This window comes from Lycorma delicatula, chromosome 2 (genome assembly GCF_047948215.1).
Source record: "Lycorma delicatula isolate Av1 chromosome 2, ASM4794821v1, whole genome shotgun sequence".
Lineage (NCBI taxonomy): Eukaryota > Metazoa > Arthropoda > Insecta > Hemiptera > Fulgoridae > Lycorma > Lycorma delicatula.
The window spans coordinates 96,809,899-96,826,242 of NC_134456.1; the positions used below are offsets into that span (position 1 = coordinate 96,809,899).

General features: G+C 31.4%; 1 protein-coding gene across 5 annotated transcripts in view; it reads right to left on the reverse strand.

Annotated features, from left to right (window-relative positions):
* Window positions 1-16,344, reverse strand: part of Hk (potassium voltage-gated channel subfamily A regulatory beta subunit hyperkinetic) — a 683,771-nt gene that overhangs the window by 361,262 nt on the left and 306,165 nt on the right. The window contains exon 1 of one of the 5 annotated variants that reach the window (XM_075355871.1): window positions 236-338. The exons of the other annotated variants lie outside the window; for them this stretch is intronic. The gene's annotated coding sequence lies outside the window, so the exon portion shown is untranslated. Of the gene's footprint in view, window positions 1-235; window positions 339-16,344 lie in introns of those variants that run through there. 5 annotated transcript variants of the gene reach the window in all.

Here is a 16,344-nt window from a genome sequence, read left to right on the forward strand (position 1 = left end):
TATTTAACTTTTTTTTTAAAATTATTTACAAAAAATTGTAAAAATATTTTATTATTTGTCTACCGATTAATTTTTGAAATATTTAAACGTCTATATACCTTTTATTTTTACGATATTATATATATACGTTAAGAAACAATTCTGGCAAGAAAACAACAGAAAATTTCTTTACGTACGTAACGTGAAATTTATGATATTAATTTAATTTAAAGTCAAAATATTTTAGGAGACTCACCGCTCATTAAAAGAAGTAAAGTGTAGAAATCGGCGTCATCTTCGCAATATTATTTCAGTAACCGTTTCAGTTGGCCCGTTAGCGATTGCGTCGTGAGAATGAGTGGACCTCTGTCAGCCGGTGTGCCAGTAATACAGAATAATATGCCGGTGCCAGAGGTCTAGTCTAAAACTAGCTGTAATGTTTGTTAATTATGTGTACATTTCATATACACATAACAAAATATTTAAGAAATACAAAAAAATTCCTGTGATTTTTTTTTGTACATTATCTTCGCATTAAAAAAATATTTAACCCTACGTTATTTTAAACTGTAAGTATATTTTGAACGAATAATAATGTTTATTATTTACGATTCCTGTGACGCTGTAAATAAATTTTCCTTGAAATATTTAATACGATTATTGTTATTTAAATTAAGACACGGTTTCACTTTTTTATTTTGGCAAGTAACCTTCTGGTACAGGTGTAAATATTTAAATATTATTAGTTTTCATCGTTAAATTTCAAAAACTTATTAGTTAATTCATCAATCAATCAACTGATTTATGTATTTTGAACTAGTTAATTTTTTTACGCGGATTGTTTATACAATCCCTGAAAGATATCAAGCATTTTGGATTATGATTTTAAATTGTTGTTAATTTTTCACCAGTTACTTATTATCAACTGTCATCGGGTTCAAATCGGTTCGGTCTATTTTACTTACTGACGTTCGATGAGATGTGAGAGCAGAAGTAAACATTTCGTAGGCATAAATGATGACAGCTGCTCCTGTTGCTCAGCCTAACCGCCGTCATCCGCCCACATTACGCACGCACACACACACACACACACACACACACACACACATACACACACACATATATATATATATATATATATATATATATTACAATAAAATCTCGTGAATGTGTTACTTGTACCACAGCCAGTCACCGTTAACTTTCAAGATCGGAAGAAGATTAACCCTCCCGTCTGCAATCGGCGACGGAGAGTTAATTCGAATTACAGTTTACTGAAACACCGTTCCTATTACTAGTCGTGATGTGGCATGATTGATGAATTTAAAACTTAAATAAATTCGTACGGTACAAATTGAAGTTAACAAAAATATAAATTATCTGGCAGTAAAATCTACTGTGGATAACAGCGATGATTAAAACATTTTAGTGCGCTTGATCAAGAGCGACCTGGAGAAGGAACTTAGAAGCGAGAACACAGGATTACTCTGTCCCTGTGTAGTGAACGTCACTTTCATGGTCTACAAATAAAACTTATTTCTATTTACCAACAAATATTTATTTTATCTATAGTCTCGTTTTCATATATCGGTATCGATGATGTTTTTATTTATTTTTTCTTCCTACGATCTGTTTTTAGTGCTACGTTAAGTATTGAACTTTTCTTGGACCATTTATACAAGTGCTTTTCCTATATATGTGCTGAATATTTGACGCTTTAATGAGGGGTTTCTCGTGATCATGAATTACCGATTATAAATGCTAACAGATAGACGGTTAAAAAAAACTCTGTTTTCATTATTACATTAAAAATGAATGCCGTGTTGTATATTATAAAATAGTATTTCGGTGTAGTTTTGTTTATTAAATAAAGAAAAAATGTAATACCTAGGTATATGAATTATATTTGAAGTAATTATTCTATTATCCTTTAATTTTCAAATCCGTTGCGATTGCAGTCTTGAATCCTGAGGTAGCAGAGCTTTTATTGGATGTACACAGAATGTTCTGTCAGGTGATGGCCAAACTTAATGGACTGATGCAGGACATCAAAATAAAAAAAAAAATGTTCGTGCGGACAAACGCCCTATCTCGCTTCATTTTCCCTCTGTTCTCCATTTTCTGCTTTTTCAATAAAAATTTATATCTTACGAAAGAATCGAGTTTTAATAAAATTTGGTGTACATACGTATTTGGTGTTGCTATACCCGACACTATACATCTACAAAATAAGTAATTTGAAAATTACAAAATGCCGGCAAATTAAATCTATTAATCATTAATAGTTCAGTAAATATTCATTTAACCGAATTATATTGTTATTAGATAAAACGTTAAGCCAGTATCGTGAAAAAAATGACACCTTATTTTCTTTAATCCGGTCGATAAACAACTGAGATATGGTTGAAATCGTTAATGGAAAAAATTAAGCTATCTGACAATTTTGTCTTTATTTTACGAATGGAATTTTCAAAGATAAAATTTTGTAATTTATTAAAATTGTTATTAGGTCCATATATACCAAATTTAATTAAATTATTTCTATTCGTTTAAAGATATAAATATTCATTAAAAAAAAAACAAACCAAAATGGCGAACAGAGAGAAAATGAAGGAAAATGTTTTACTCGCTTGTACATATGAACTGTTTTATTTTGATTTCTGAATCGGTTTCTTTTAAGTCGGGTTAATATCTCTTGAAATATTCTGTACAAATAATAATTGTATACTCATATATTCCTTCTTTAAATATGTCTTCTTATACAGAATGTTCGTTTTAAAACCAACCCGACCTAAAGAAAAATAATGTGCTGTTTGTTATAAATATAACAATTGTTTGTGCAAAACAATTCGTAATTCTTTTTTTAGTTTTTAGTTTTAAGTTTTTAGTTTAGCTCCAGAGAAAAAATCTGCAGGAGAAAGATCAGGTGACTTAGCTGGCCGTAAGCCAGACGATATTACCCTTTCACCAAAGAAATTTCTTAAAAGATCCACTGTTGCTCTTGCCGTGTGACATGTGGCTTCGTGTTAACCACGAATTATCTCATTTAATTCTAAATTGCGTTAAAATCTTCGGTAGAGGTCTCCATTAAGAGAGTTTTCAAAGAATATGGGGCCGATTATTCTTCGCCTGAAAATTGCATACACATACCAAATTTTGTGGATGTAGAGGTCGTGAATGGATGATGTGAGGATTGTGGAGCTCCAGTAGCAATCATTCCGACTATCAATGTAACCATTCTAACAAAATCGAACCTCAATTGTAAAAAATGCATTATCCGACTCTTTAACGCTCTTCCGAAAAAACTGATTAAACCGTTGACAGAAGTGGAGCCTAGCAGAATAATCGACCGAGTGTAAATCATATGATACATGATTTCGATATGGCTTTAAGTTAAGCATCCGGAAAGCTTTAAAGGGATTGTAAGTAGATATTTTTTGTCGCGCAAGTTTTCGTAATTTGTTAGGCGAGTTTAAAAAGCTTACCCTAAAGTATTCCAATGTTTCGTCATTAAAGTACTGAACGTTTCCGACAATGTCTCTGATCTCAAATAGAACCGGTCCATCTATATTTCTTTATCAAACGATGAATAGAAGTTTCACTTCGTACATTCTTACCCGGGAACTGCAATTGAATAATGACGCAAAACAAAACATTTAATCGTTAAATAATTTTCCACGATAAAAATTCGTTCTTCCGTGTTCAAAACTATTTCTTCTTAATAAAAACACACACATAACCAAAAATGACTAACCGTTCAAAAAAGAAGAAATAGAAAATTATATCAGCTGATTATAAAAGAACAAAAATAGGTAGTGCTGCCAACCTCTTCATCCGAAATTGTTGTGTTAACTTTTCAAAGAAGTATTTTGTTTGGGTTGCGTTTTAAAACACTGTATATAAAGCTGAAAGTTTGTTTGTTCCCGCATAAAGCAAGATCAACCGACGATTGCTTTCAAACTTGCAGGATATGCAAGTTTTGTTTAGTGGAAAGCTAACCTAGAGATATATGGCTGACCATCGGTATACCGATTTTTTTCTTAACTGCGACATCGTATAGCGATTCGTATAGAGATATTATTTATTGAAGATGTAGATTATGGTATACGACTACTGTGTATCATTATCTATAAAATAAGCTTTAAGCTCAAATCTGAACTGTAAAACCTAACAAGAAAAAATTATGTTCTTTACCATCGGCTCATTTTTGTTGTATATTATTTTTAATTAATTAGTTACATTAAAAAATATTTTAAAAATAATTTTTACGTATACTTTACATTACAAACTCTAAAACTAACTTTTTAATACGTATATCGATGCACGTTTGAGAGTATACACGAACATACGGATTACTTTAAATGAACAATTTTTTTACTGAATATATCCTTTTAACGAGCGAAACGCGTATAAGTCGACTGAATCAAGTAAAACCAAGATTTTTTAAAAGTAGTTCGTTAAAAGCATTCATATTTTCTCTTCAAGTTTATTAAAATTAAATATTAACTTATAATTTAAAGCTGCATATATAAGCGCTACATATAATATCAAGTAATTTGCAATTTATATCTGTACCGCTATCAGGAATAATCTCATTATAAGCTAATCAAACCCAAATTAAGTTATACGTACAAATTATACAGCAGCGACTATGTGTGCGTATAGACTCCAGTTTAATCTCATTTATACACATTTTAAATTTGTGCCTATTACTTTTACTTTTATTTTATTACATATTTTTACTTTCTTAGCTTAGCTCTATTTTTGTTGCAGCAGTATATAGCTAAAAACGAAAGTATAATGATCGGTAAAACTGTTTTACCGATCATTATACTTTGGGTTCGGCGTTTTAGTCCAAACAAATAAAACATAGAAATTCCTTTATGCTCAGAAAAGAAGAATGTAAGGTCACTTATCCTCACAACAGCTACTCCCTGCACTCAGACACGGGGGGTTTATAACCCTTAGTGCCAAATAAAATGGTAAGTGAACACCCACTTATTATGGGATGTGAGTTTTGACATCCATCATTATTTGATGTGAGTTTTATTTGAAATTTTGACATAACACTGCATTCGAATACGCGCGTGTTTTTATATACCTAAGATGTCACACCTTTGACAAGTAAAAACATGCTTTTTTTGAAAAACAGCGTTATCTGTTGGACGTAAAAGCAACACACGCTATACTAAGTATTTTACGATTCCATTACAATGTTTCCGACATGTGTGTCCGCTATAAATTAAATAATTACTGGACCTATATACGAGCGGGGAAAAGGGGAAAATCGAATAAGGGAAGAAGGGGAAAATGGAAAAAAGAAGAAAGGGGGAAAGGGGAAAAGGAAACGGGGAAAAGGAAAGGAGAAAAAAGGGGAAAGGGAAACAACGGAAAGAGAAATGGGGGAAGGAAAGGGAAGTCGGGAAAATTAAAGGGGGGAAATGGGAGGAAATGGAATATGATAAAATTAAAATGGGGAAAGGAAAATGTGGAAAACGGAAAAGGATAAAAGATAAAGTGGGAAAACGGAAAAAAGGAAAGGTTAAATTTCGTGAAGTTTCGTAATGTTTTATGAAATTTTCAATTGTGTTCATTTGATCAATATGTATACTCAAATCTAGCAATAGCGATGCATTACCGGGTCTGCTAGTATTTTAATAATGAAATGTCTTCTCTTTTTTTTAATTTCTCGGCAAAAAATTATCTTCATTGTTATTGACTTAATTTTTGATGTGTGTTATCTTCATCTGAATATCAAAAAACCAGTTCTAAATTTTTCGAAATTTCATCTTGAAAGGGGTGAATAAAGGTAAAGTTTTTGAACAGAGATTCCAAACTTTTCCTATTTCTGAGATATTTAGTCGATAAATATCTATTTACCAACAAATATTTCTTTTATGTATAGTGTCGTTTTCATATATCGGTATAGATGATATTGTTTTTATTTATTTTTTCTTCCTGCGATCTATTTCTAGTGCTATGTTAAGTAATATTAATTAATGGATGGATTTACAGTTATTTTAGTCTCTTATATGAAATAAAACTACTATCTTGAATAGTAAAAAAGAGGTTGCCTGACATTTTTGGTACAAAGTACAAGTAAAGGGAATAAAATCCACCTGAAAAAGTTAAACATATGTAAGTAGAAATTATTTTCATTGAAAACAGTAATGCTTTTTTACAATAATCTACATAATATATACATACACATGAAGATTGAACAAAATAAATGTGATAAAATAACTGTTACTTATATTTTCGATTTTCGCGAACCGATGGAACTTTTAGAATTAAATATTTAAGAATAGACTTTGAATAATGTATACCGTAAATTTCAGAGCAAAAGAGTAAGAATTCGGTCGGAGGGATAGTTTATAGTAGTTCAGGTAGCGAACTCGAGGGTTACGGCACCGGCCACCGAGGAAACACAAGTCCGACGCAAATATCGCGTCACCGGCACTGAACGGATTATTTCTCCGAACTGAATCGACATAAATTCTTCGAAAATAGCTCAAAACATTTTTTTAACATGGGACATTGATGGCGTTAAATTTAAAAAAAAAAATTTAAAAATGGCGAAGGATGTTAACAATATTTTTAATTTTTTTTCTTTTTTTTCTAGTTTCATAATTACTGGTTAAACTTGAGCTTTAATCACAGTTGCAGTTTACGAGACGATCTTTTTTGAAGTTAGATTTATCCGTGTTAATAAGTCGTTTATGACATGAATAATATCGGGATTAAAAATTGAACCAAAAACAGCGGTTTAATTCAATCTGGATCCTTGAAATAGCGGAAGAGTTGGATCTTTAAGTTTAAGTTGGATCACTTGATGCGTATCGTTCAATTTGAATTCTTGTAGAGTTAGTTACGAAATCTGTTCAAGAAATACGTAGACCGCTTGGGTCCAGTTGGTTCCAGTGAAATCCGCTGGCGTCGACATGTTCGTAAAGATCAGCTGATTACAACGCAGTTTTTTGATTGAAAATATCATAATTGTTTGCTTAGCTCCGCGATTCTTTGTGAAGTGTGTTTTTTCGTTTGACGGATTTTAGAATGAGTGACATGAACGAGGAAAGAGTTACTGTTAAATTTTGTGTTTAACTTAGAAAATCTGCGAGTGAAACTTTTGATATGCTCAAGACGGCTTACGGCGACGTTGCTATAAAGCGTACGACATGTTTTAAGTGGCATGGACGTTTTAAAGATGGTCGTCAGTCGATTGAAGACGATGACCGTCCTGGACGTCATTCCACGTCAACTGACGACTCAAACGTAGACAAAATCAACATCCTGGTTCGGTAAATCGACGTCTGACCATCAGAGAGCTTGCTGAAGAGTGTGGGATATCAGTTGGATCATGTTACGAGATTTCGAGATCAGTTTACGAGAGTGGTGACTGGATTTTTGGAACGAAAAAAAGATTTGGGACGATTCCCGAGATAGAGGCAAATGCGCCGAAGGAACTGAAGAACATCACAAAAGAAGCGTTCCAGAACTGTTTCCAAAAGTGGAAACACCGTTGGGATAAGTGTATGCGTCGGGGAGAAGAGTACTTTAAAGGGGACCCAGACAAGTAACTTCTAAATAAAGTAAATTTTGTTTTATGACATTAGTCTACATATTTTTTAAACAGGCCTCGTATTTATTTTATTTCTTCTTTGTAATTAGACGTTTGAATAAGAACTCATCCGTTTTAAGATGTTTACCCATCCATTCATTAATTAAAATTTCTTGTGAAATAAAAAGGTTAAAAAACTATTGCACAGTTCTGCACAAGAAGACCAACATTTTGTTTCCAACGTCCTCAAAATTTGGTAATAAGAAACACTTTGATTTTCAGAGTTCAAAGCACTGCGTACGTTCGATTAACCAGAAGCCCCGACACGCCAGCATCAAGTTTCAACTTTCTCACCGCTGTGACTCGCTGCATCAGCTCTAATAAAAAATACAGCGCTACACAGTCAATATAACCTCAAATTTTTTTCGATCTTAAATTGAGCGTAAATCAAGAACTCAACGAATCGTTATGAAATTTTCACATGCACAACTTCAGCTACACTACTATGTCGTATATAAATTTGAATGAAATTCATCAAGTAGTTTTGAAGATATTCAAACCATAAAATTCTATACAAAGACCTCTGTGTGTGTGTGTGTGTGTGTGTGTGTATTTTTATAAAAAATGTCGTGACTGATTAATTATCAACGTCCAGCAAAACCTACTGGTGATAAATTGATTAAAATCTGTATATACGTTCTTTTTACGGGGTAAAGGCACACTAAGAAAGGATTTTTTGAAATTCCCAGTATCTATACAAATAAAAATGTAAATGTTCGTTTGTTCAAAATCTTACATTTCCGAAAGTTCTTCACCGATTACTTTAAAATTTTGACATAATGTTGCATTCGAATACGCGCGTGGTTTTATTAACTACTATTTTTATACCTAAGATGTCAAACCTCTGACAGGTAAAACATGTTTTTTTTTAAAACAGCGCTATCTGTTTGACGTAAAAGTTATCTGTTGGACGCTATACTAAACATATTACGATTCCATTTTAATGTTTCCGATTTGTGTGTCCGCTATAGACTAAAAAACTACTGGACCGATTTACGCGCGGGGAAAAACGGGATAGGAAAAAATCGGAAAAGGGAAAAAAGGTAAAATGGAATAAGGGGGAAAACGGGAATAGGATATGGTACGGGGAAAGAATAAAAAACGGGAAAAGGAGGAAAGAGGAAGGAGAAAGGGGAAATAAAGAAAAGAGAAATGGAGGGAGGAAATGGGGGAAATGGAATATGAGAAAATGAAAATGGGAAAAGGAAAAGGGGAAAGGGAAAAGAGGGAAAGGGTAAAAGGGAAAAGAGAAAGGTTAAATTTTGTGAATTTCCGTAATGTTCATTTTGTAAATATTTTATTAAACATTCAATTCTGTTTATTTAATCTATATATATATATATACTCGGACATATTCTCAAATCTAGCAATACTGAAGCATTGCCGGGTCTGCTAGTACAGTAATAATGAAATGGCTATTTTTTTTTAATTTCTCGGCCAAAAATGATGTTCATTGTTATCGACTTAATTTTTGATGCGTGTTATCTTCATTTGTATATCAAAAAAACAATGTCTAAATTTTTTCACTTCTAAATTCCACTTTGAAAGGGGTAAACAAAGGAAAGGTTTTTGAATAATGATTCCAAATTTTTCCCATTTCTGAGATATTTAGTAGATTTGGGCTTGCATAAATTCTTCAGATAAATATAAATATAGAAATAACCATTTTCGGGTTTCTTTAAATTTCGATTTTTTAAGGGGTACGAAGGTGCACTACGCGGCGGCTCATTCAACACGGCCACTCCCACTGCTTAATGTATTTGCGACGCAAGTGGCTGCACATGCCTCCGGTTACTTGAATAAAAAACATTAAAATTAAAAAAAAATGAAAAACGAAGTACGGTCTCCTCCTATGGTGTTTGTGTAACGCTAAGAACTGGAAAAATTCATTTTTACCCATACAAAGGACGGGTAGCCGGCTAAAACCAATATTTTTAAGATGGAAGCCGACTATTTTGAAACCAGAATTCTTCAGATCGCTCATAGTTTCGGGTCCTTTACTGACCAAACTGTTGCTCTGAAGAAATTACAATACATAGATATTTTTATGAATTGAACACTTTTTAAATTTTTATCGTTATTATCTTCACAGCGTGAGTTAATGAACGCAGGAGTGTTCAACGGGCAGAGCCCCCTGTCTAGACGGGAATGCTAGACCCGATGGAGATGCTAGTATATATAAGTTTACAAGAAAAAGCCCATTTTAAGTGAATGATATTTTCTTACTCCTTATACCACAAAATCGGTAAAAAACGAGTCAGATTTTCAAATTCAATTTTCTAGCGTAGAAAATTCAGATTTTTCTTTACACGTAAGAGAGGATTATTCAGAATACTGTGTAAACGAATTTACAAGAAAAAAATTACCTAAATCCTAAAGACAAGAAAATATTTTCAATTTATACAAAATTTACAGAATGTAAAATGATGCATTTATCCTTTACGGTGAATTTTATTTATGCCGGCTGATAAAGTTTGTGTATTATATCGTTCTATTTTTTGATCAGATATAAGTCTGATCTCTAATAATTTATGCTTCCAGTTATATACGAAGTAAGATTACTAAAGAGTAAATTTCATACTAAATAATACAGCAACTTTTTACAAGCGATTCCTCAGAAAAATAGGCAAACATAAAAACCAACTAGTTCGCAGAAGTCTCTGTTTATACACTTGAAATTCCCCACGATAACAGATAAGAACGGATAGACAACTATTAAATTATTAATTTATATTGTTCTAGTGGTACAGTGATATAAATAAAGCTACAAAAATAATATTATATATATATTATTTGCCCCCGTTACATTTCTCTGTTGAAATAAACAATAAAATGCAGCTATTATATGGATATATAAAACAATAATGAAAAGCAACTGACAGAAGTAAAAGGTTTTTAGTGAAATACAAGTGAGAGAAAGAGTAATATCATAACCTAAAATTGTGTTAGTATAGCGTGTAATTTGAATTTTTATTATTGAATTGATGTAGGTAAACTTTTACAATAAATATCATATTTCTTTCTCTTTTTGCTCATCGTAACAAAACCTCTCTTCGTTTAATTTAAAGGGGCAATATAAAAGTAATATTCCATTAATTTAGATTAATAAATAATTTTAATGCAACAAAACATGAATAAATTACAAAACACAAATAAGTAACCGAATTAACTTTCATAGTGTCTTTCGTTCTAAAAAATTATATTAACACTGATATCAATGTAATAATAATAAAACCGACAGCAATAATAATGTGAAAAACCCCATTACAATTGCTTTCGTAAATCTGAATTTGAATACGCTTTTAAAATAGAATTTGACCGTAATAAAAGGTTAATGCTGACGCCTACGCTGCGTGAGCAAAAGTACTACACATTACTTCACATTTACGTTCTGCAACACCCACATGAACTTTCACTTTTACATTTTAAAATAATTCCCATATTTATTTCTACACTGGACGGTTCAAAAGTCATTCAACGTAAAAACTAATATTTAAATCGATAAAGAAAAGTATAATAAAACTTGTACTTAACCGAAGAAATTTTGTTTTGTCTTCAGTTATTTCATTGATTTGATGCAGCCCGTCAAGATTTCCTATGTAGTGCTAGTCGTTTCATTTCAATCTACCGCCTACATCCCACATCCCTAACAGCTTGTTTTATTTATTTCTAACGTTGCCTGCCTGCACAATTTTTTCCTTCTACCTGTCCCTCCAACATTAAAGCGACTATTCCAGGATACCTTATTATGTGGCCTATAAGTCTGTCTCTTCTTTTAACTATATTTTTCCAAATGCTTCTTTCTTCATCTATTTGCCGCAACATCTCTTCATTTGTCACTTTATCCACCCATCTGATTTTTAACATTTTCCTGTAGCACCGCATTTCAAAAGCTTCTAATCTTTTCTTCTCAGATACTCCGATCGTCCAAGTTTCACTTCCATATAAAGCAACGCTCCAAACATAGTTTCAAAAATATTTTCCTACCGTTTAAATTAATTTTTCATGTAAACAGATTATATTTCTGACTGAAGAAGGTTCGTTTCATTTGTGGTATTCGGCATTTTATATCGCTCCCGCTTCGTCCATCTTTAGTAATTCTACTTCCCAAATAATAAAATTCTTCCACCTCCGTACTCTTTTCCCTTCCTATTTTTACATTCAGTGGTCCATCTTCGTTATTTTTACTACATTTCATTACTTTCGTTTTGTTCTTGTTTATTTTCATGCGGTAGTTCTTGCGTAGGACTTATCCGTGCCGTTCATTGTTTTTTCTAAATCTTCTTTACTGTCAGCTAGAATTACTATATCATCAGCAAATCTTTATCTTTTTGCCTTGCACTGTTACTCCGGATCTACAGTGTTGTTTACCATTATTAACTGCTAGTTCTATGTAAAGATTAAAAAATAACGAAGATAAGGAACATCCTTATTCGGACATTCGGATAATCTTTTCCCTTCCTATTTTTACATTCAGTGGTCCATCTTCGTTATTTCTACTACATTTCATTTTTTTCGTTTTGTTTTTGTTTATTTCATGCGGTAGTTCTTGCGTAGGACTTCATCCATGCCACTCATTGTTTCTTCTAAATATTTTTTACTCTCGGCTACAATATATATATATCATCAGCAAATCGCAGCATCTTTATCTTTTCACCTTCTACTGTTACTAGTGATATAAATTGTTCTTTAACATAATTAACTGCTAGTCCTATGTAAAGATTGAAAGTAACGAGGATAGGGAACATCCCTTATCCGACTCCCTTTCTTATCACGGCTTCTTTCTCATGTTTTTCAGTTATTACTGTTGCTGTGTAGTTCCTGTAAGTGTTAGCATTTGTTCTTCTACCTTTGTATTTGAACCCTAATTTTTTTTAAATGCTGAACGTTTTATTCCAGTCTACGTTATCGAACGCCTTTTCCAGGTCTATAAGTGCCAAGTATGTCGGTTTGTTTTTCTTTAATCTTCCTGCTACTATTAATCTGAGCCCTAAAATTGCTTCCTTTGTCCCTATACTTTTCCTGAAACCAAATTGGTCTTCTCCTAACGCTTCTTCCACTCTCGTCTCAATTTTTCTGTACAGAATTCTAGTTAAGATTTTTGATTCATGACTAGTTAAGCTAATTGTTCTGTATTCTTCATATTTATCTGCTACTGCTTTCTTTGATATTATGACAATAACACTCTTTTTGAAGTCTGACGGAACTTCCCGTCAGACTTCCCGTCAAACAACAACGTCTTTTTCGTGGATAATACACACCAGTTTGTATAAAGGAGGATTTTATGTTATTTAATTTTAAAATACAGTGTTTTAATGTTTATTGAAATATGTTATATAATTAATTGCGTAAATTCTCATCATCAACCAATTGACTTGCTGTTTCACTCTTTTCTATTAAAATTTATATATGCTGTAGAAGTGTATCTGAAGATCAGTCGAGTCGTTCTTGAGTTACGTTGAATTTAAGGTCGAAAAAATTTTAACTGGGAAATTAAGAAGGGCGGTTCGTTGTGATGTTATAAGTTTAAACGCGGAAACAAAATAAAATAGTGAAAAGTCTGTCTTCTCGCCCAGAACTGGGAAAAATATTTTCTATGGTTTTTTTATGTTAATATTGCTATTATTAGGTAAAGTATTTTTCAAAAGTCTAAAAATCTGGTGATGTGACTAAAAGAACTAAAACTGATGTGTCATCAGTGGAACTACCACTGATGTGGTTTTAGTGGAACTCAAAGAGGTCATAATCCTTTTAAACCAAAAAAAAAAATCTTGGTTTCGTTTGACTAGTATTCGTGGCACCGTCTTGTTGTATCTTACAATAAATAAATCCAGATTCCAAAAGAGCAATAAATTTAATTATGATGTCTCGCTAAACCCACTGTGTTGTTCTAGTGGTGAACGCGTCTTCCCTGATCATCTGATTTAGAAGTCGAGAGTTCCAGCGTTCAAATCCTAGTAAAGTCAGTTATTTTTACACGGATTTGTATACTAGATCGAGGATACCGGTGTTCTTTGGTGGTTGGGTTTCAATTAACCACACATCTCAGGAATGGTCGAAATGAGACTGTACAAGACTACACTTCATTTACATTCACACATACATCCTCATTCATCCTGAAGTATTACCTGAAAGGAAATTACCAGAGACTAAACAGGAAAAAGAAAAAAATATCTCGCTAAGCATGTTTATTTCCAATATTTTTTTTAAAATCATCAATCCCTTTTTTCACGCAGTAGTCGACCGAGCAACTGTTTCATTTTTTTGATTACAAAAAGATAATTTATAAAATGTGGTTTGATTTATCGTGTTTCAAATTTGTTCGTTTTAACTGTTAATGTAGCGACTTAGATAGAACCACGTTTTAAAACTAAAATAAATATTTCCTAATATTGTACGCACATTTTTAATATACGATTAAAACCACCTTTAGTAATTAAAGTTTATTTTTTAGTTTTACGTAGTTCTTTATCTATTTTTATAAGATCGAGATTTTAAGCGTAATATTCGTTTTATAATCATAATTTTTATAAATTCTTATATGAATATATTCAACAATTTTTCTGAAAACTTTTTCTTAAGGTTTTTATTTTATGTCAGGAAGGTTTAAAATGTCAACGATTTCAACAGTTAGCGCTTAAGGATGACTACAGTGCGCATTGTATTTTACCGTACCGTTCTTACAAAGGCGTTTAGTAAGAAGCGTTTATTGTCGATCTATTTTGCACACGAATATCAGGGATATTCTGAAATAATTATTAAGCCTGCATACAAGAATTCGTTAATAAACAATGTTCTAAAATAAAAAGTCGTTTCTTCAGTAAAAAAAAATCTCTTTGTATTTCTGACAGGTGCAGTATATTGTAAAGAAAGGTGTACCACCACGTAAGAAAAAAATTAAGTGTTACCAACAGCATAATAAATAATTTCCCGACATATCCTTGCTGCCGAGAGGTATATTTTCAATTTCTGGGTAATGTTTATTATGGACCGTTGTTATGATAATTTTTTAGATCGTTGTTAATAAAACAAATTAATCTACACACAGAAGTTATTTTTTCATTTTCTCATTACAAACACGAAGAATATTAAAGATAATTTTGTAGCAAATAGTACGTAGAATTTTGATAAGATATTTATTATTAAAATAAAATAATATAAATATAATAAAATAAATTAAATATAATATTATATTTAATATATTATTTACATTATAAATATATTGTTTTTTATAATAAAATAATATAATATATTTCTACCTCCTATAAGCAGTTTTAGAAAATCTTATGGTGTCTGAAAATAATTCTTTTTTAAAACGGGAAGTAATACCCTTTCACATTACTTCTTCCCATTTTATTGGTAGGAAGTAAACCATTCATAGTCGGCCTTTTCTACATATCCAAGCGGTGTTCAAGAAACAATTTTTGTGATTCAAAAGTTATAAGGGCTTCAATGTAGCCATAATTTGAAACCGGAATATTTTTCTAAAAATTTGATTCCTGCTTCAAAAGTTAGAATTTTAAGATATCAAAAGTGCATTTCTCATAAACCAATCCTATGATTTTGATATGAACTTTATAAAGTTTATTTTATAAATAATAGTATTTTTACTTCCTTGTGCGAAGTAAAGAAAGTATTGTGATAGCGAAAAATTCCGGTTTTAAGATTTCAACGGAGATATCCATTTTGACCATCCCTGAATCCATTTTAACTACGTACATACGTACGTATGTATCTAGCATAACTCAAAAACAATTAGTCGTAAGTTGTTAAAATTATGGATTTAAGACTGCTATAGCGTCTAGTTGTGCACCTCCCCTTTTGATTGCAATCGACTGAACCAAAAGTGTCAAAAATAGCCCAAAATGCAAAAACGTTAGAATTTGGACTTTTTCTTAACTGCAGTAATAAGCCCTCATTGAGAGGGCTTAAAACAATATATCGGAAGTGGTACTTATTTTCATTGGTTCCAGAGTTATAGCCAAATAAAATTTTAATTAATCAAATATTTGGATCTTAGAAGGCACATCGGTTTGAATCAGACTTCTTCTCCTTTTTTTTAACCTTTTTTTTAAAATTTAAATATTATTGATTTATTAAATAATTATTATTAATCTCTGATTGTAAAAACGTTTTACGATAAATAATAATTTAATAATAACAATGAAAATATAGCAGAAGTTACTAATGAAATGAAATTTTATGAACTTTTCATTTTATAAATGTGTATGTGTAATATAACAGGCGTACAAGGAAGTCAGGTATCCACATCAGAATTTTTTGATATACTTAAAAGTATCTGTAAATAGTTTTCTCAAATGATTGAAAAGTAATTATTTTTTTGTGAAGAATTTTTTAAAAGATAAATACAAAATATTCTTTTTCAAAAAAAAAAAAATCTTGATGTATTTAATAAACGGGATATTTTTATTATTAATAAATTTTTCCTCACATTTAACTGATCACGAATTTATTGAAAATAAATTCGTTTTCAGTTTATACCATAAGCTTGCAGTTTTATACAAAGTCCAATGACTTTAAAATATATATATACACATAAATAAAAACAGAGAGAGAGAGAGAGAGAGAGAGAGAGAGAGAGAGAGAGAGAGTAGAGAGAATTAAATGAAATGTATAAGGGAGATTTTTGATCGTTGTGAAGTACTTAAATAATTCAATTTTTTTGTTCATCTAAAAAGTTTTGAAGCACTTCTCTTACCTACACCAGTGTTAAATAAATTAAA